Here is a 21,610-nt window from a genome sequence, read left to right as displayed (position 1 = left end):
TTTGACACGCCGGAAGAGACCCTGGGGGGGAGAGACAAAAAAAAGAGAGAGAGAGAGAGAGAGAGAAAGAGAGAAAGAAAGAGAGAGAGAGAGAGAAGAGAGAGAGAAAGAGAGGGGGAGACAGACAGAGCAAGACAGAGAGACAGACAAACACGGGCAGACAGACAGTGAGAGAGAAGAGGGGAGGGAGAGACACAAAGCTAGATAGGGGGCAGAGACAGAGGGAGAAAGGGAGAGGGGGGGAAAGAGAGAGAGAGCGCTTGAGAGAGAAAGAGAGCGTGAGATTGAGAGAGAGAGAGAGAGAGCGTGAGATTGAGAGAGAGAGAGAGCGTGAGATTGAGAGAGAGAGAGAGCGTGAGATTGAGAGAGAGAGAGAGCGTGAGATTGAGAGAGAGAGAGCGTGAGATTGAGAGAGAGAGAGCGTGAGATTGAGAGAGAGAGAGCGTGAGATTGAGAGAGAGAGAGAGAGCGTGAGATTGAGAGAGAGAGAGAGCGTGAGGTTGAGAGAGAGAGAGAGAGAGAGAGCGTGAGATTGAGAGAGAGAGAGAGCGTGAGGTTGAGAGAGAGAGAAAGAGTGAGATTGAGAGAGAGAGGGGCAGACATTCCGGTGGTCACCAGGGACTAATATTGTCCGACAGGTTTCCGTTACAAAAAGTATACCTCCAAAAATACAAACACACTCACTCGCAAGAACGAGAGAGAGAGAAAGGGGGGGGGGGGGGGCAACAGTAAGGACGGGGAAGGGAGGGTGGAAGAAAAAGACAGAGGGGGTAGAGAAAGACAAAGAGACAGACACAGAGAGACAACCAACTAAACAAACAGATAGATACATTTCTATAAATCCAAATAAAGCAAATAATAAACAGACATAAAATAGTAAAAAATTCGAGAAGAGAAACGTTCATGAGAGTAAAAGCACACTAAGCCTAAGGGTACGAAAGTCGGGCGTGCGACAAAGAGCTGGAAAAAACCCACACTAAACAATGAATCATGAAACACCAAACCAAACCAAACCAAATCGATGACAATTGCAACAGCAACAATAGCAATCAACAACAACAACAAACCAATCAATCGACAAGCCTCTAAGCTTCTAAAAGGCAGGCATAAAGAAACAAGCACCCCTCAACCGACAAGCCTCTAAGCTTCTGAAAGGCAGGCATAAAGAAACAAGCACCCCTCAACCGACAAGCCTCTAAGCTTCTGAAAGGCAGGCATAAAGAAACAAGCACCCCTCAACCGACAAGCCTCTAAGCTTCTGAAAGGCAGGCATAAAGAAACAAGCACCCCTCAACCGACAAGCCTCTAAGCTTCTGAAAGGCAGGCATAAAGAAACAAGCACCCCTCAACCGACAAGCCTCTAAGCTTCTGAAAGGCAGGCATAAAGAAACAAGCACCCCTCAACCGCAGAACATCGCTTTTATGTCAAACGAGGAAACCTTTTACACAAAAACTAACAGCCAAGATAACGAAAAGAGAAAAGAAAAAACAGAAACAAAAGAAAGACCAAACAAATAAACAACAACGAACGAACGGAAAAGAATGACTTGTCAAAGGAAAAACTCGTAAAGCGGAGATTGAACCAATCAGAACACACTACTAAGAAATAAATAGAAGAACGAAAACGACAGAAAAAAATAACAAAATACCGGTTTTGTGAAGAAGAAAAAAATGCTCGTAAAGCGAGCATTGACCTTTAAAGTACGTGTACATGTCCTGTGCGTGTGCGTGTTCGGGTACGTGATCGCGAATTGCGCTTTTTATACATTATTTATTTTATTTTGTTGTTGGGAAATCCTTATCTTCCCCTACCTGTTCTCCCCCTATCCCCCGTCTGTGATTGCTACTTAACTATAGATGTCATCCGTTATGCCCTCAGTCAGGAACGCTTCTGATGTAATCACGGATACATTACGCAAAAAAGCCACCCTACTTTCTGTAATGGCAATGCAGAGAGCTGTTAAAAAAATATACACAGAAAAAGCAAAGCGGACACACAGATGAACATAGATATAAATGCAGAAAAAAAACTGAGAAAAAAACCCGAACACACACACAGAAAGAAAATGAAGACAATAGAAAGAATATAAAGACACAGACAGAAAGACACGCAGACTCATGACGCCCCCCCCTGCTTGTGAAGAAAACTTTAAACTTTAACAAACGACAGAAAAATTACACATGTTCACATTTGTATGCAGTTTCAACAAAGCCTTCAATTACCACACTGGAGAAAAAAGCTACATGACCGTATATGTATGAATCGAGGCACAGGAGGGAGAAATAACACAAAGCCCACATTGTTCTCTTCTCGTTTCTTTTCTTACGTTTTTGAACCGAAGCCATTCGGAATTCGATGCCTGTTGAGGAAAATATTCCATCCGAAAGATATGATTCACACCGACTGTCACAATCTCCTGGCAACTTCTGGAATTCTTGTCTCTAATGACGTGTCACACTCGGCCACAAGTCCTTAAATTTATGACCTTCTTTTTTTACTCCCGCTGAAAACCTCCTGCGGAGATGTTGCAGTTTATCTGTTCCATTCAGCCTGTGAGATCTAATGACGTTGACTATTACAAGCGTCAAAAGTATGGATTAGTGCCTCGTTTCTTGGGTAGGAGTGTACTCGGCCTAGTTGGTTTAAAGACAATTTTTATTCAAAATACATTACATGACATGAAACAATTGACAAAAATGAAGCTAGGACAAAAACTCAAGCAAATGCTTGTTTTTACGCGACCATTACAATACTAAGTTACACAAATTTTCATGATGGTGGACAACACAATTATTAACCAGAACAACAAAATGCGGGGATGGGGGATGGGGAGCTAAATCAAAACAGAGGGATCTACAGGGGAACAAAAAGTTGTGGCCTAGTTGTGGCATACAGGGCTATTGGGAGATAAAACACAAATTTAAAATAAAATGAATACGTTCTCTAAAGAACAATCCGAACTTCAGTTAATACGACAACGTAAAATAAAATGTGGGACAATAGTGAAGACCTGTATGTTCCTGCCTGTTCATTTATTTCTTTTTGTCATCTTTCGCTTTTCTCGTTTTCGTAATTGCTGGTTGCATCAGAAAAAGAAATATGTTTACGTCAAGGTTGCGGTAAGAAGATGACAGCCATCCCGGTAAAAAGCGCGAAGTGTCGTTTCCTGAAACACTCCGTGTAATGATTAATTGGCTTGGTTCTCACTTGGCACAATTCGTAAAACACAACATTCACCCAGTTTGAGAACCCAATACACCCCTTCGGAGTTTCGAGTGCGCATGCGCGGCTAGTCACATTTTTGGCGGCAGGGGGCGCTCCGTTGTACCAAACACTCTGCAGTGTACCGTACACAAAGAGCAGTGACTGCAGCATCCATACTTTTAAATTCAACTTTAAATGCGCATGTGGTGAGCTGGAAGAATGATGTAAGAGATCAGTTTTGATTATGATAGGAATGGCTGCAGCTTCTGTGTCAGGCTTTCCTTCACTGCAGATTTCTATCAAATATGTATTTATATATCTGAATGAACGGTTGTTAATCTTCTCTGCTTAATTTAGTTTAAATGTGTATTTTTATCATAAATTCAACGTTTCTCATCTTGTGATGGTATAGAGAAAGCAGATTAAAAAAAAGTTTTTGATACCTTGATTTGTTTGCTTCCTAAAAAAGCTCATAGGCCTACCTTGTGGCTCATAAAAGAAAAATCTACAACACAGTAAAAATGTGTGCCCCAAAACAAACCAATCTGCACTTATAATTATATGTTTTAATTAAGCTCAATTCGCTTTCTTCACTTGTTATATTTTCTCACTTGAAAATTAAGCAAAATGCAATTTTCCATATGCATTTTTAAGTTGTTGACATTGTTTCATTTTAAGCTCAATTCACATTCTTTACTGGTTTTATTTTCTCACAGGAAAAATCAGACAATGTTTTTAAGTTCATGTAAGTTGTTGCTGACAAGCCTGCCAAAGGTGAAACATGAATATTACTATATCATTATCAAATATAATATGTCTGAATGAAAAGTTGTTAATTTTTGCTTAATTTAGTGAAAATGTGTATCAACATACATTTTTTTGTTTCTCGTCTTGACCAGTTGTAAGTTTAGAGGAAGCAGATTTACAATATTGTGTTTTTGATTACTTTTGTGTTTGTCACTTTGTGCAAAATAAATATTGGAGCCTTGACATTTGTCATAAGATTGTTATAAATATGATGATACAGTGAAACCTGATTGTGCCAATTAATATTTGTTGAAGGCGTTTTGACTAAATGAAGGCAATGAGGTTATTGTAATTATTGGTTATATTTCAATTCCACTGTACGACCTTTTTTCTTATGGTCATTCAAGTGTTTCAAAAATATAACATAACCAGATTTCACTGTATCGCCTATTGTTGGGCGTATTTATGCACTTAAATATGTGTGCCCTGAAACTAAAACATGATCTAACGAATCGAGGTACGTTCATTCGCTGCTTGAGCAAATTACGTACATTGATTCGTTTGCTTCTTAAAACGCTCACGGCCTCCCTTCTGGTTCATAAAAGAATCAATAACTCATAAGTTGTTTTAATTTTGAAGCTGCGGCACTTTCCACAGTCTCACCGAGTCGAGATCCATGAAACTATCGTGGGACAAAAACCACAGAAATATCAAAGAGATAAGAGCTTACGAGGGAAAACTTGAACGCAATCGGCAATGTAGCCTACCTCTTCTGAAGACCTCGTGTTTGGTACAATTTGCAATCCCAGCATGCAATGCGCGGATTTTCTCGCGACGCGAGATTTGCTCTCGCCTGAGACTCCGAAAGGGTGTATTGAAGTACGTCTGCTTAAAAAATGAGGATTGTAATTATAAACATAACAAGTCGCGTGAAGCGATATCAAAACATGTAGTCAATCTGTCGGCCTGAAACTAAAACATCCGACACGGAAAACCAGTCCTCGACGAGACTACGGGTAGTAAGTCTTGGCTAGCCTAAACCCAATGACCGAGACGGATTGCGCTTGTTAAAGCAGAGCATGCGCACCTACAATGCATACGCCGATTTTCTTTAACTCTGAGCACATGCTGAATGTAGACATGACATATCCATATTTTTGGATTCAAGAGAAGACAAGGAATACAATGCAATCTTCTTTTTTTTTAAACAATCTGTAGGTGAAAGTACGTTTTTAATGACAACGTTATTGAGCAAACTAATAAATTTCGATGTTTAAGCTTCCAGCATGACAGTGCCGCCCGAACTTTCACTAAAAGCCGGATATGACGTCATCAAACATTTATCGACAAAATTAAAGAAAGAAAAAAGCCTGGGGGTATCATCTGGAAGAATTCTTCCTGTCATGTCTCATGTTTGTCCAATATAAAGGCCGTTAGGTCGATGTTCTTTGAACTTGTTTTGTCTTGAATTAAATGTTCCGAACATTTAACCTTTCTTGTTTTTTGATTATAATTATAAGGAGGGAGGTAGTTATGGCCGCCCGCAAGCCGAATATCAGTGTGAGAAAATAGAACTAGAGCCCACGCTGGTGAGTAATTAAATACCTGTATTCCACCACGAGAAAAGTAATTAATTACCTATATTCCACCACGAAAAAAATTACGATATCTTGTAGATTGAAAATAATTTGACACGAAACGACGGGAAAACTAAGAATAGCGCGAAAAGAGGATTAAAAAAATCACACTTTCAGTTAACGCTTCTTATCGAACAAACACACCTTGCTTCCCGTGCAAACTGCCAGGTAATTAAGCCTTACCACCAAACACCTGTCCAGGTATTCAATCATGTAACACTATTCGTCCGTTTGGACACACACCAACTGCCTGCGTGCTTCTTGACATTCAGAGTCGTAGTTTATTTATGCATTTATTTATGCATTTATTCATTCATGCATTTATGTATTCTTTTTTTTATGTATATATATACATATTTTGTTTGGCTGCTTTATCATTTTCGCAGATTGATGCAGATGTCCATTACGAAAACAAGTCCGCAACAGCAAACAAAAAATACTCACCCTCCAAAAAACATTCTATACAGAAAGCGGCCTCAAACATGCTCTGACTGTACAAGAGTATACTCTATAGTCTCTGACTGTACCAGAGTATACTCTATAGCCTCTGACTGTACAAGAGTATACTCTATAGTCTCTGACTATACCAGAGTATACTCTATAGTCTCTGACTGTACCAGAGTATACTCTATAGTCTCTGACTGTACCACAGTATACTCTATAGTCTCTGACTGTACCAGAGTATACTCTATAGTCTCTGACTGTACCAGAGTATACTCTATAGTCTCTGACTGTACCAGAGTATACTCTATATATAGTCTCTGACTGTACCAGAGTATACTCTATAGTCTCTGACTGTACCAGAGTATACTCTATAGTCTCTGACTGTACCAGAGTATACTCTATAGTCTCTGACTGTACCAGAGTATACTCTATAGTCTCTGACTGTACCAGAGTATACTCTATAGTCTCTGACTGTACCAGAGTATACTCTATAGTCTCTGACTGTACCAGAGTATACTCTATAGTCTCTGACTGTACCAGAGTATACTCTATAGTCTCTGACTGTACCAGAGTATACTCTATAGTCTCTGACTGTACCAGAGTATACTCTATAGTCTCTGACTGTACCAGAGTATACTCTATAGTCTCTGACTGTACCAGAGTATACTCTATAGTCTCTGGCTGTACCAGAGTATATTCTATAGTCTCTGACTGTACCAGAGTATACTCTATAGTCTCTGACTGTACCAGAGTATACTCTATAGTCTCTGACTGGACCAGAGTATACTCTATAGTCTCTGACTGTACCAGAGTATACTCTATAGTCTCTGACTGTACTTAATGGTGGCAAAGTAGAAGAATGTTCTTTTTCAACGCACAACCGTGTGCTGCTGAACACGAAATGACAGGTGTGTTTAAGCGCTAAGAAATTGGTTGAGCATCCATCGAAAGCATTTTCTTGTGTTTATTTCCCCACCGTTATTGGACTATCGGAAATGCTGAGAAGTATGTGGGAAACTTCAATTTCGTTCTGCGCTGTTTTCGTTTACTAGTCGCTAGAGGGCTTGCAGGCTGATAAACAAAATCTAAGAAAGACTGCACAAGGGATGACAGCCCCGTAATAGAAAGAAGAAACTTTCTGTCAGTTTGACAGACATTACTGTGGTCATCGGGGGCTTTTAGTGTCCGACAAGTTTCAATTCACAGACACGCTGACTCGCGAGAGAGAGAGAGAGAGAGAGAGAGAGAGAGAGAGAGAGAGAGAGAGGGAGAGAGAGAGGGAGAGAGCGAGGGAGACAGACAGACAGACAGAGACAGAGAGAGAGACAGACAGACAGAGACATAGAGATAGAGAGAGACAGACAGACAGACAGAGACAGAGACAGAGACAGAGAGTCGGAAATTTTATTTGTTAGGCCTCCGGCCCATAACAAGACTAGTGACACATAATACAAGCGAACAATGTTTAAAAGACGCAACCTTATGGACCTGCATCTTGCAACTGTGCATTTTCCAGAGAATCAGTGCGAAATCGTATAGCTTTGTAAATATACGTTGCTAACTGTCTTACCACTTGGCCATTTGTAGAGGATAGTAATTGGCACATTCTAAACATGGATGGGTTCCGATAATACTTTGAGGCTATTAATTCAACTCTGATCTCATTATATGCGGGACAAACAAGTAAAACATGAACTTCTGTCTCAAGTGTATCGTCTGAGCACAAAGGGCAAAGTCTGTCTACGTTATTCACATTGGGTTTATACTGTAAATAGTGGTTATTTAAGGGTGACATACCAAATCTGAAACGTGTTAACATTCTCCTCAAATGAACATTTCTTATCTGATACAAATAACCACTCATACACAAGGACTGCTTAAATAACGAATACACATGATAAAACACGTGTGATTCAAGGGAACTATGCCAATCCTGTCTAAAGCAATCGACAAGTCTTTGGCGAAATTCTCTTACAAACGTGGAAATATAGACAGAGAGAGACAGAGAGAGACAGATAGAGAGAGGGAGAGAGAGAGAGAGAGAGAGAGAGAGAGAGAGAGAGAGAGAGAGAGAGAGAGAGAGAGAGAGACAGAGACAGAGACAGAGACAGATCAGAGGCACAGACACACAGAACACGCACAACTTGTGTTTATGGGACATTTAGTGGCATTCTGGGAATTTATCTCTGAATTTATAGCACAAAAGTAAAGAATTATTTCGCAGGAGGAGTCATTACCTAATGCGTGAAATGAGAATCATGGGATTGTGGTTGTGTCGGACACAGTCGTTGTTTATTCATCTGCATACGTCCAGCGTGGACCATCTTGTTGAACATAGATCTACCCAGACTGTCACGTGGCACACGGGCATCCGTCCATTTGAACGCATACTAAAATCTACCGTCTTGCTGCTTTCTGGGCAGAACGAGAGAGCGATTCTTTTTAATTGATTTAGTGTGGAACAACTATGTCCATAGGCAAAATTAATTCCGCAAAACGTTCCCACTTAGCACGGAAAGCAGATAAGCTGTTGAAGTTTAGATTTTTTTTTGTTTTTTTTGTATCCCATGTGAAAGTCGCGACAGATCTGTGAAGGTTTACATGATCGTATTATCAGGAAGGACGGTAATTGTAAAGGCTGTCCTTGATTAAACCCGACATTCAGTGACAAAGCTTCATGCAGCCAGCTTCGTGAAGCCGACTTCGCCCAATTAATGACAGGCTCAAGATTTTGCCTGAAACGCAGTTCCTGGTATTTGTTCTTTTACAGTTGCATGGAAGGTGAGGACACATTGTCAGTGCTCCTTTTGGGGAAGCGTTAACAATTAGTACAGCGGAACAATAAATGGCGTTCTAAAAAAGAAATAGCAGGCAGTCACATTTTGGCAGAAATTGTAACAGTTTCTTAAAGGGGGTTGGACACCAGCAAAATCATAGAGTGGTTTCAGACAACAACAACAACAACAAGAACAACAAGAACAAGAACAAGAACAACAACAACAACAACAACAACAACAACAACAGCCACACGCACACACATACACATATTCACACACACACACACACACACCACTTGGTTATGGTACTCCGAGACAGCGCAGACATAACCCTTTATTGCTTTTGTGTCAATGCGAACTTCAAGAGAACGAACTCGTAAGGCTAATGAACATGCGGGCATTGCGGATTAAGGGCTTCCAACCTTGTAGCAAACGCGGTTTTTGAGCGGACTGACCTGTTTCCGGTCTGAACCAAGATGCTCACAATGCAGTTTTTGTTTGTATTTTTTGGCATTGTACATTTCTTCAGCTGAGAGTGAAATTTCTTTTGAATTTCCTTTGATGCAAGCTTAACAAATTTGTTTTAAGCACACCAATTACTGCAAACAATAAAACAGATAATCTGTCACAGCACGTTGGAAGAATTGTAACATTGAAGCCTGTTTGGCAATTTGCAAAGAATCAGTTTTACACATACTGTATCTCCTTTTCTGCGTAAACGACCATATCACTATAGAGTTGGAATGCGTTTCATGAACCAGTTTCGGGGACTGACTCAGGTGTCAGCAACAAAATTGATTGTAATTCAATCAAGCTGGGTTTAGAATGTTAACAGATTTTGTGATTGGTCAGATTACCGGTGTTCAATTATCGATGGACACCGGCAATCTGCTCATTGAACACAATAATAATAACAATAATAATAACAACACTTTATTGTCCATTAAAATGTTACATAAAAATGGAAAATTTGGCGAGGCGCATTGGTATACGCGCAGCCAGTCTCTGTTAGCCGTGAGGCTCATTTCAGCAGGGCCGCATAACACCAATAGGACAATTCATGCGAAACGATGACGTCGATCGCTATGATGTATATTCATGTATGAATTCTTCTGGGCTATGCGAGTCCATTTTAAACATAGCCTTGAGAGAAGAGACCAGTTTTTGCTTGTCATCGGTCACAACAAAAAGAACAAAAATATCTTTTGAGGAATTTAGCGAGAGCAAAATGTTAGGATGGTAATACGGAAAACGTTTCTTTGGACGTGACCCTTGCAACTGAAAGGAGTTTGTGAACAGAACGGAATCATTTCGGCATTTTTGAAATCGCATGAAATCAGAAACAAGTTAGGTGACAGATTGCATTAAAATAGCATTGACAAGCTTCCATTTGAAACTTTGAAGTTATCACGGTCGATTGACGCCCTCCTAAAGCCTAACAGAAGTCCTCCGTCGCTTCGCGGCTCCGTCTGGCTTCAATGAGGCATTGGTCGGGCGACAACCGACCATGATGATAACTTCGAAGTTTCAAATGGAAGCCTATCAATATGTAGTTCAACACACACACACACACACACACACACACACACACACACACACACACACACACACACACACACACACACACACACACACATATACACTACTCACAAAAAGTTAAGGATCACTATAAGAAAACAGGTGGTCAATAAAATCAGTTCGCTACTGTTATTTATTTCTCAGTCAAACCAAATTGTTATGAATTCTTGTTCAGCTGTAAGTGGGCGATGTTGTGTTAGTGGGAAAATTGCACGGGATTCTGTACTACTGAGTTTGGTAGCAAAAGAAAAAGCGGAAACTTGCGAAAAAGGACCTTGTTTTGGACCGTTCAGCCCGAACACATTGCACAAGCCACATGGAAAAAACATTATGCATGTGCAAGCACTGCTGTTTATGTGTGCGATGCTGTCACTTGCTTGGCTTTTTGAGAAGACATACCACCAGTATTAGGCATTATCTGACAATGCCTCCCCGACGAAAATTGAACGAGTTTGAGAGGGGACGAGCTGTTGCATGGTTCCAAGATGGTGTCCCCAAGCGAGAAGTGGCCAGGCGACTTCACGTGTCCATCTCGGTCATTGTCAGAATGGTTCAACGTTTCCCAGCCACTGGGAGGGTCCAGGAAAGACGCAGACCTGGGCGACCAAAGAAGACAATTCCACGTGAAGATCGTCTCATTGAACGACTAGCCTTGCAAACAAGAACAGCCTCTTCCAGCATTATTCGAAAGCAGCTGAGGGTGGCTACTAACACCAACATCAGCCAGCAGACCATACGGAATCGCCTTCATGGGTTTAGCCTCCGGTTTCGTCGCCCAGCTGTACGGCCACGCTTAACTCCAGCCCATAGGGCAGCACGCCGCGCCTTCTGCAGACGTCACGTGAGGTGGACACGTCAGCAATGGTCCCAGGTCCTGTTCAGTGATGAATCACGCTTCACCCTGAACCACAACGACGACCGACTGAGGGTCTGGAGGCGCCAAGGGGAACGCTACATTGACACCACTGTCCAAGAAAAGGTGGCCTTTGGTGGAGGTTCTGTAATTGTCTGGGGGGCCTTCAGCCTTCACCACAGAACACCCTTGTTTCATGTACAGGGTAACCTGACTGGCCTCCGATACCGGGATGAGATGCTTCGACCGCTGGCTGTGCCTACACTGCAGCAGATGGGACCGCAGGCTGTCTACCATGATGACAACGCTCGCCCCCACAGGGCAAGGGTGGTCAACGACTTCCTGCAGCATTCTGGAGTCAACAGAATGGAGTGGCCAGCATGCAGTCCCGATCTCAACCCGATTGAGAACCTCTGGGATGAGTTGGATCGCAAAGTGAGGAGCAACCACCCCCTTCCCAGGGATGTTCAGCACCTCTACCAGGAGCTGCAGGCTGAGTGCCAAGTTCACCACCCTGGTCAACTCTATGAGGACTCGCTGCCTCGAGTGCCAGAACAGCCAGGGCGGTTACACGCATTACTGATCTTTTGGGAGCATCTGAATGCCATGTCTTGTGATTTCAACGACTTTGTGAAATTAAATTTCGATACGTACACACTTTGATAAAATGTACAGACCAAACGATTGCTCGAAATTGAAGGAAATGTTGTATCGTTATTGCTAAAGCATTGAATTAAACGTTTGCCAAATACCAACGCATTGGCTTTCTTATTTGGAAAGTTATGAATTTGTGTGCAAGTGATCCTTAACTTTTTGTGGGTAGCTTATATATAATGGGGAGTAGCCTACAAATGGTTTGATGGTAAGAAAACAATTAGTACACTTAACTTCTTCCGGAGTAAAAGACCAAATACACCACAGCAAATCTTTCGAGGCTCTTACTTGGGACAAAGGCATAAAAAACGAGGACACATGCATACATATCGTTTTTTTGCAAAATGGGAATTTTGAGTAATCAATTTCGCAAATTGACGTTGGTGTCCGGTAAAAAATGACTTCATTAAAACTAACCCTTTCCGCACAAAAAGAAGACTAGCTGTCGGATTTTGCTGTCCGAATAGCCGGATGCTCTTATCCCATGTAAAAGTCTGCACAGATCTGCTGTAGTTTACACGAGGAGGATAAAACCTTTGTGAGTTTCTAACCCTGAGAAAGTGCATGACCTTCATTAAAGGCACACACAGCCTCCCGTAAACCATCAGTTTGTTTGTTTGTTTGTTTGTTTGTTTGCTTAACGCCCAGCCGACCACGAAGGGCTATATCAGGGCGGTGCTGCTTTGACATATAACGTGCGCCACACACAAGACAGAAGTCGCAGCACAGGCTTCATGTCTCACCCAGTCACATTATTCTGACACCGGACCAACCAGTCCTAGCACTAACCCCATAATGCCAGACGCCAGGCGGAGCAGCCACTAGATTGCCAATTTTAAAGTCTTAGGTATGACCCGGCCGGGGTTCGAACCCACGACCTCCCGATCACGGGGCGGACGCCTTACCACTAGGCCAACCGAAACCATCAGTTTCTGGTCAAGTAAAGTAAATTTTAAGGGGCTTATTGTCCGCCAGGTCTTAATTGCCTATATTGGACATGAATTGGTTTATACGATTCGAGTTTTTACGCCCTCACGGCTTTTGATGTATGCGTGTTTAGGTGGTATCAGCCATCTGCACTTATGGTAGAATGACCAAGATCTTTAACGTGCCATTGTGGTGACACGGGGGTGGGAGATAGATACCGTCTCTGGGTCTGCACATAAAGTTGACCCGTGTCCGTCCCGGCCCGGATTCGAACCAGCGACCTTTCGATCACAAGTCCAGTGCTCTACCACCTGAGCTACACTGTCAGGCTTTTATACACACAGTACAAACACCTTTTCGTTTAAACACTCACCGCTTGAGAACATCATAAAGAGCAAGCATTTTTCAAAGAATTTACTTTGCGTGGCCAGTCTTATCCCATGTAAAAGCCTGAACAGATCTGCTGTATAGTTTACACGAGGAGGATAGAACCTTTGTGAGTTTCTAACCCTGAGAAATTGCATGACCTCCATTACCTTCTCGCTTCTCTTTTACAGCATCGCACCAAAAGCTGGAATCAGGCCACTCGCAATAAAAACAAGACACTTGATCACTCGGTGCATTCGCGAGATTGATGTCATTCCTTCGATATCAGTTTACAAAAAAGCCTTGGGAAGTAGAACAGAAAGAAGAGAGATTTAACAAAAAGGATATGAGGTGTGTGTGTGTGTGTGTGTGTGTGTGTGTGTGTGTGTGTGTGTGTGTGTGTGTGTGTGTGTGTGTGTGTGTGTACGTATGTTTGTGGAGGGTGTGTGTATGTGTGGAGGGTGTGTGTGTGTGTGTGTGTGTGTGTGTGTACGTATGTTTGTGGAGGGTGTGTGTATGTGTGGAGGGTGTGTGTGTGTGTGTGTGTGTGTGTGTGTGTGTGTGTGTGTACGTATGTTTGTGGAGGGTGTGTGTATATGTGGAGGGTGTGTGTGTGTGTGTGTGTGTGTGTGTACGTATGTTTGTGGAGGGTGTGTGTATGTGGCGAGGGTGTGTGTGTGTGTGTGTGTGTGTGTGTGTGTGTGTGTGTGTGTGTGTGTGTGTGTACGTATGTTTGGGGAGGGTGTGTGTATGTATGTGTGTGTGTGTGGAGGGGTGGTCAATATTATTTTTAAAAAATTCTGAGGCACGAACAAAATGAAACAAAAACAAAGTTATCAAAACACGCACAATGGAAGGGGATAAAAATGAACAGAGTGACCTGTTTGTTTCAAATCATTGTATTTAATTGCTTTTGTTGCGTCGCATACTTTTTTTCGAGAAAAAAAACCCCACAAGCACCGAAGACTCGGGGGAAGAAGTACACTGTGATTGGACAGCACAAAACAGGTTGCAGGAATGACGGTGAATCAATTGTCGAATTCCGAAAATAACTCCTTCGGGTTTGTATGGGTTGCGGAAGAGTGAATGCCCTTGCTTTTCCTCGGACAAATAGCTTTACACGTGCTCCTGTCCCCGTGTTTCCGACACACCCCTCGCTAATGATTGGCCCCTTCAATGTTTGCCCGAGTAAAAAGCAAGGGCATTCACTCTTTCACAACCCATACAAGACCAACAGACGTATGGTCGAAATTCATCTATTCAAAAGTGTTTGAAACATCAGCAGTATATGCTCTTTTAAAGTCTAGCTTTCACCATAGACAATGTTTTTCCCCGACGTATCTGTTACCCGTATCTACTGTATTTGATTGGAAGTGCGCCCGCTAGACCTTCAACTCTTCAATCTTCAGCTCGATCTTGAACCTTCTATTATTTTACACGCTAAGTTCGTTGAAGGTTAAGATGACGCGAGAAAGGTATGGGGGGGGGGAGAAAGAGAGAGAGAGAGAGAGAGAGAGAGAGAGAGAGAGAGAGAGAGAGAGAGAGAGAGAGAGAGAGAGAGAAAGATAAAGATAGACAAGACAAGACAAGACAAGACAAGACAAGACAAGACAAGACAAATTCTTTATTAACGAGGGTAATGGCATAAGCAAACAGGTCTTTTTTTTACATCCAGCCCTCCCAGAGAGACAGACAGACAGACAGACAGAGACAGAGACAGAGACAGACAGACAGACAGACAGACAGACAGACAGACTGAGACAGACAGACAGACAGGCAGACAGTTCGACAGACAGACAGAGACAGACACTCATACAGACAGACAGACAGACAAAAAGACGGACAGACAAACAAATCTTGTTTAAAAATCTATATCTCCTTTGGTTGTAGGCCTATGGGGGTCAAAAGTTTCAAATGACGATCTCGTATCACACATCCGAGTGCAAGTGAAAAACATGAGAAAAGCAAGTACGGAGGAACAGCAAAGCACAGTATCTGCCATTATGTCAAGCACCATGATGTCATAAAGGGTGACCTAAATTATATGAAACCCACACAAATGTTCATAACTTCTGCATTAAATGACATAATTACTTCATATTTGGTGTACATTAACTTCAGCCTATGCATGACCAATCCATTGAGTGGCAGGTTTGTAGGTAAAATAGCCTGACTAGTGCTTTTCCGAAACAAATCCGGATTCGGGAATAGACGCAACACTACGAGGTTTGAAATTGAGAGGTATCCAGGCTAACCAGATTTAAGTCCTCCAGATTGTTACCTTTGGTGATATTAGAAGAACATGGAGGGTATAAATTAAGAAAGCATAGCTACGGCTTAATGTCAAACCTAGTACTGTTCAGTCGATCCCTGAGTTCGGAACATTATTTTGAAAGTGCAGAAAAGTCAGACATTTTGACCTATATATTTGCCACTTTGTGGACTTGTTATGCATAGGCTGAATTTGGTGTACACCAAATATACATTTATTCGGTCAACAGATGTCGACTGTATTAGCATTTTTGTGGTGTTACATTGTTTTGGGGTCACCTTGTATTACTGGTTCATGAACGGAGTTTTCATGCTCTTTCAAAACATCCTTGTATTTCATGTCGATGACGTGGTAAAATGCTCTCCGCATATAATGCTGCGTCGCCCAAAACAAATAACGGTTTTGGGTGTGACGAAAAAAAGAACAGGGCCGGAGTGCTATGTAAATTATGAGCAATTCTTCCAAATCCATTTAAAAAATATGACTCTACCAGACTGTTCCCGCATATTGAGCCAGAAATTGTTGTTATGGCAAATCGATGTTGCAGTTCCGGAGCAAATGATCAACATTTCTTTGCGAATTTGCGTTCAAACGTGTTGTTCCCATAAAATAACAATGCACAGCTCGAAAATATGGCCAAGAACAAATCTATGGTACTTCGAAGAAAGAAGTAAAACAACATTCTTGTCCATTACGACTTGCAATTTACCGTGTGCGCTGTAAAATCTCTCTACCTTCGAAGCAGACGAAAAGCAGACATCTTCATTTTCTTCCAAGGGAGAAATCGTTGGTCATAAAGTCTGGCAGGACCCAAACATACTTCTGCACGCTTTCTTTTCTTTTCATATTCTGTTGCTTCGCAAAATTAAAATTTTATTGGTTTTCTCAACTTGTCTAATCAGTCAAAACGACCGCAGAACACAGAACTGGGAAATGACACTGATTGAAATAGGAAAGATCTTCGATTACGAAAGTATAAATGACGTCATGTGGTCACACATATCTCGAGAACTAAGCGTCGCTCAGAACCAGCGCCCTACCATTAATATGCAACGCGCATATTGTTAGATCACACAATAAGCATCTTCTTACGAAATGCAGACTACACAAACATTTTCAGCGGAAAATGATCAAACAACAACCACTGAGTGTCTCCTGAACAGTGTCTCTTGGACAGTGTCTCGTGGACAGTGTTTCTTGGACAGTGTCTCTTGGACAGTGTTTCCTAGCTTTGTGTCACACTAGTTAATTAGGGGTAATTGACGCTAATGCGTCTTTTGTCAAAACGAGGGGCATGTCAGAAAAATATAAAAGCCAAGCTTTTACAAACTGAACGGAAATCAGCTGTCCGCCTTCACCTCAGACACATTAATCCCCTCGCAAATGTGAATGTGATACGAAAACGACAAAACAAACCAGGATGCCTCTTCGTGATCCTCTCTTCCAAAATGAAATAACTGATGTCAAAAGCGAAACAAAATTCGAGAAGAAAATATACGAATAATGATGTCTCGTTACATTGTTTGTCACTTCTTGTCTCCCAAATAAATCCTGTCTGTCTGAATGCCTACTGCTAATGACATGATCTTTTTACATATGCACTTAAAATGCCCCTCTAAGACGTGTCAGGCTGATTAAAAGATATAATTGTGGATGGCCATTATCTTTAACACCGCAATGTTGGATACACTCCTCTCATCGTGGAACACACAGTCGTGGTCATTCTTTCAAATTACAAAATGACTGGACTTTGCCAGAGAGAAAAACAGGTGTTGAACCGCCCAGAAAATGTGCAAAAAACAAAATCATCAGATATTTGCCACTTCAACCCATTAGCATCGTCTGATTGAAATTACAAAATGACTTGACTCTGACAGAACAAAAAAAGGTGTTAAAATGTCCAAAACATTAGTAAGAAACAAAAGCATGCGATATTTGTCATTGCAACCCATTAGCAATTTATGATTGAAGAGGCTCTCGCCTCCACTCTCCATGCAGCCCCTCTGACAACCACAAACAGGAAGACAATATTCTACACAAAGAGCTGTGGCAAAAGAGAAGAAAGGCGGCGAAGAGATCAGGTAGAGCCAGACGGAATCAGAGCCAGACGGAATCAGAGCCAGACGGAATCAAAGACGAGGGCGAGGAAAGAAGAAGAGTCGTGTCTTCTCACAGGAATATGCGCCATTTCTTGTAAAGGTAGTTTATCTGTCTTCTCCTACTCTTTTTCTTTCTTTCTTTCTTTCTTTCTGTCTGTCTGACTGTCTGGTTGTCTCTCTGGCTGGCTAACTGTCTGTCTGTCTGTCCAGTGTCTGTCTTTCTTTCTGTCTTCCTTCCTTCCTTCCTTCCTTCCTTCCTTCCTTCCTTCCTTTTATTTTCGTTTGTTTTCTTCTCTCCTTCGTTTTCCATCATCTTCCTTTTCCCGCTTCTTCTTTCTTTATTTTTCTTTTTGAATTGGTGGGGAAAAAAACATTTACGATAACTATTCCGTTGTGTTATATTTTTCTCCGTGAAGAAAAACACAGAAATTAACAGCAGTTAAAAATGGACATGAGGAAGTTATTGCGATTTGTTCTTCTTCTGCAAACTGCTCAAGAAGACATTCAAGTGAAGATAACCGGTCAAAGTTTAATGGCACTGTTCTGAGGGAAGCTCACCAAGCGACGAATACATGATTGTGCAACATTTTATTTGCAGTCTCTATGACGTACCCAAAGGGATCAGTCTGACGTCAAATGCACGTGACCTTTTTATCAGCGCGTGCGTGGGTGGGGCACTCAAACCTTTTTGGAATTCAATAAAGCGAGACAAAGAATTATACACTGGTCACTGTCTTTAACACAAAAGACTGCTACATTATTTTTCTTGTTCATGAATTCCACAATTTCCTCTCAATATATGAAAGGTTGTTGTGTTTTGCTTATATTTTGCGCTATGAGGGCTTCCAACGGATTTTTGGGGGGTGAAAAGAGTGATATAAGCATTTGCTTGAGTGCGTGTCCCAGCTGTGTGTTTCGAACTGTTCATGCGAAGAAATTCTGAATAAAATTTTGTTTAAACCAAAAGAGTATTACTGAATGGAACTCCTGTGAAGAACCGTAACTGTTGCACACAAAGCACGAAACGCTATCTTACGATCTGACAATAGCATTCAGTTACAGACAATCACGACTTGAAATGAAAGCTCCCAAGTTGATGGTATTACTTTTTTGTTCGTGTTTTGTTTCCGGGGGATGATAGCATAGACAAACTCTCTGTACTGATATAACTTACACAGATTTTCTGGATTTTGTTCGAATACGGAAGAAAGAAAGGATCACACTAATTCACGTCTTTATCCTAGATAACAGTCCCTTTCAAGACGATTTATGATACGCGACGTTGTAACTCGAACGGAATTGCGTCGTACATCATTTTGAAAGCCTAATCTTCCTTTAAACGAAAAAAATAGAAAATGACTAAAAAAAAGTTTCTCAGAATCTGCCCATAATATACACATTTTGTTAGAAGAAGATGAGAAAATACAGACAGCTCATTGAATGCAAAGAATCGAAGAAATAAAAGTAATAAAAGAATGACGTAAAAATCCGGACAGAAAGTTCAATTCACGTTACGAATAGCTTTGTAGAAGATCTTGAAAAAAGAAAAGAACGATAAGATAAGAAAAGATAAGTTTAAGAAAAGATAACATAAGACGAGACAAGACCAGAGAAGACAAGACAAGACAAGACAAGACAAGACGAGACGAGACGAGACGACACGAGATGAGACGAGAATAGATGAGATGAGATCAAATGAGATGCAATCAGATGAGATCAAATTAGATGAGATACGAAAAATGAGATGGATAAGACAAGCTATAATCAAACCAGATCATCTCATATACGACGAGCAAAGAAAGGTAGACAATGCTAAATAACACACAAAGACATGAAGGCAAAGATCACACATCATTAAAGGTAACGGCCATACAAGTCATGGGAACCTGTTTACAGACAGGCTAATCAAAACAATGCACGTCATGAACCACGCAGCAGATCTACGTCATTACACTGACCAACGTGACGAGCGGGCGGAGGAAAAAGACCGGTAATTATTAATAATAATGTTCTGAGTGCCAGGGATCAGCTGCTGTCTTTAGAAAGGTCACTATCTAAGCTCTTACGATGTAGTATGATAGCCACGTTTGCGCAACATTTAAGGCGACCGAAGCTAGGAGAGCAACAGTTTGTTCATGGACTTCTGGTGGTTTTTTAAATTTATTATTATCGTTATTTCATTGCTGTTGCAGAAATACCCATCACCTCCAACAACAACAACACTACATAAAAGGTAAAAGGTGGTATTAGCTTTTCTTTCCAAGCTTTGCAAGCGGTTTGTTATTGTTTTATTTTTATTATTTCAAACTGTGTTGTTATTGGCAGTTAGTACTTTAATCATGCATTTATCAGGTTCGTTTCGTGCATACTGCATGTTTGTTTCTGGTCCTCATGCACGTTATTCAAACAATAAATAACGTTTAATGACAAATGACAAATGAATCATACAATGAATAACTACGTAACGACCTTAATTGATAAAAAAAAACCTGCAGAGTTTCATATTCAAAAGTAGTATTCGTTTGTTTCTGTAGTTTTGTAAACTCGGCAAAAAATGATTGCACCCGGCCATGTTTGTACCCCAACTTAAGCATTCATTCCCGTGTAAAAGAAATCTTTGATCCGAAAAGTGTGCCAGATAGCCAAATGGAGGGACTTTAGTTGGGGTATGAAAATGGGTGCAATGATTTTTTTTATGAGTTTTTGTTTTGAAAAGCATTTTAGAGGTTGTCATTGTTTGGGTTAACCGGTAAACCTGAGCTGCTTGCGAAGGACACATAACACGAGTACAAAACAAAACAAAGCAAACAACAACAAAAACAAGCTAAAAAACCAAAACAAACTTCCTCATGCCCAAATGAAATATAAACTTTTACAAAAAACGACGTCGACATCAGTTCCTTTTTCTTCTTTAAACAAATATCCCAAAACGAATAAAACAACCCAAGCTAAACTGGAAAACAACACTTACAACACGGTCAAATAAAACAAAGCCAAATCCTAAACAAACAGTACTTACATGTGTGGGAGAGGACGAGGAGAGAACGAAAGAGACGAAAAGTCAGATGTCTTAGGGGTCCTCGAAACTGTCTGTACGGCTCCAAAACTTGCTTCCTCTTGTTCCTTGTTTTCCTGGAACGGAAAGAGAATGTTGTTGGTCTGAGTTTGTCTCCGATAGAAAGCGTATTTCACAAGTTCCTAAAAACCTGATAAACGGTTAACTCTGCCTGATAACCAGTGAATTCTGCCTGATAACCAGTTAACTCTGCCTGATAACCAGTTAACTCTGGATTAAGTTTTAACCACAGTACATCTCTTTTTTCCGATCGTTATTTAATCTGTTCAAACTAGCTGCGACAGGCAGGAACACCCCTTTTCTTTCGTAACGACTACAAACCTGTTAAAACTGGCAGTGACAAGGACCGACTGGGTGATGTAACACCAGAGGAAGAACAACTTAATAACTACTTTTTTCCAAGGAGTTAACAGTGGCGTAGGTTACCGATAGTTCTCGCAGAATCAGCTGTAGACCGAGTTCTGCTGCCAGAGACGAGTAGTGGGGTGTACAAACCACGTAGTTCTTGGAACAGCCGCTGTTGGTGGCACTATGAGGGCTGATCGAGTCTCTGAAAGTTGTCGGCTGGGCGTGTCACCGTGCTGCCTTATATCCTGCCTCCCACTGTCGTCATCAAGGAAAGGTTTGGCGTGGAGGGGTGGGGAGCGGTGACGGTAGGGGGAGAGAGAGTTGGACAGTCTTAGGGTTCGTGTTGAAAAAGGAAGGGGGGGGGGGGGGATAGGAGCTTGGGGGGTAGGGGTAGGGAGATGGCTGCTAGTGTCTACCCAAGTCATGTCAATGGCGTCTGGGCGTCGGGTTTAATTCTAATTGCACCTTCCTGGAGGTGGAGCTTGTTTCACAGCGCGGTGACATTTCGCAGCCTGCCCCCTCTCTCTCTGTATGTGTCAAATCTCTCTCTCTCTCTCTCTCTCTCTCTCTCTCTCTCTCTCTTAATGTGCCAAATCTCTCTCTCTCTCTCTTTTGATGTGCCAAATC

The 21,610-nt window shown here is 41.5% G+C and overlaps 1 protein-coding gene across 1 annotated transcript in view; it reads right to left on the bottom strand.

The window, feature by feature from the left end:
- The window catches only part of LOC138983252 (cerebrin prohormone-like), a 32,833-nt gene extending 11,627 nt beyond the window's left edge, over nt 1–21,206 (bottom strand). Inside the window, exons 1-2 of the mRNA XM_070356687.1 lie at nt 21,062–21,206; nt 20,579–20,691 (exon numbers count right to left, since the gene is read on the bottom strand). The gene's annotated coding sequence lies outside the window, so the exon portion shown is untranslated. The remainder of the gene's footprint in view (nt 1–20,578; nt 20,692–21,061) is intronic.
- Between the last annotated feature and the right edge of the window lie 404 nt (nt 21,207–21,610).

Source organism: Littorina saxatilis, linkage group LG12, assembly GCF_037325665.1.
Source record: "Littorina saxatilis isolate snail1 linkage group LG12, US_GU_Lsax_2.0, whole genome shotgun sequence".
Lineage (NCBI taxonomy): Eukaryota > Metazoa > Mollusca > Gastropoda > Littorinimorpha > Littorinidae > Littorina > Littorina saxatilis.
The sequence above is the reverse complement of the archived record's forward strand: the minus strand, read 5'-3'. Positions and strand labels throughout refer to the sequence as shown.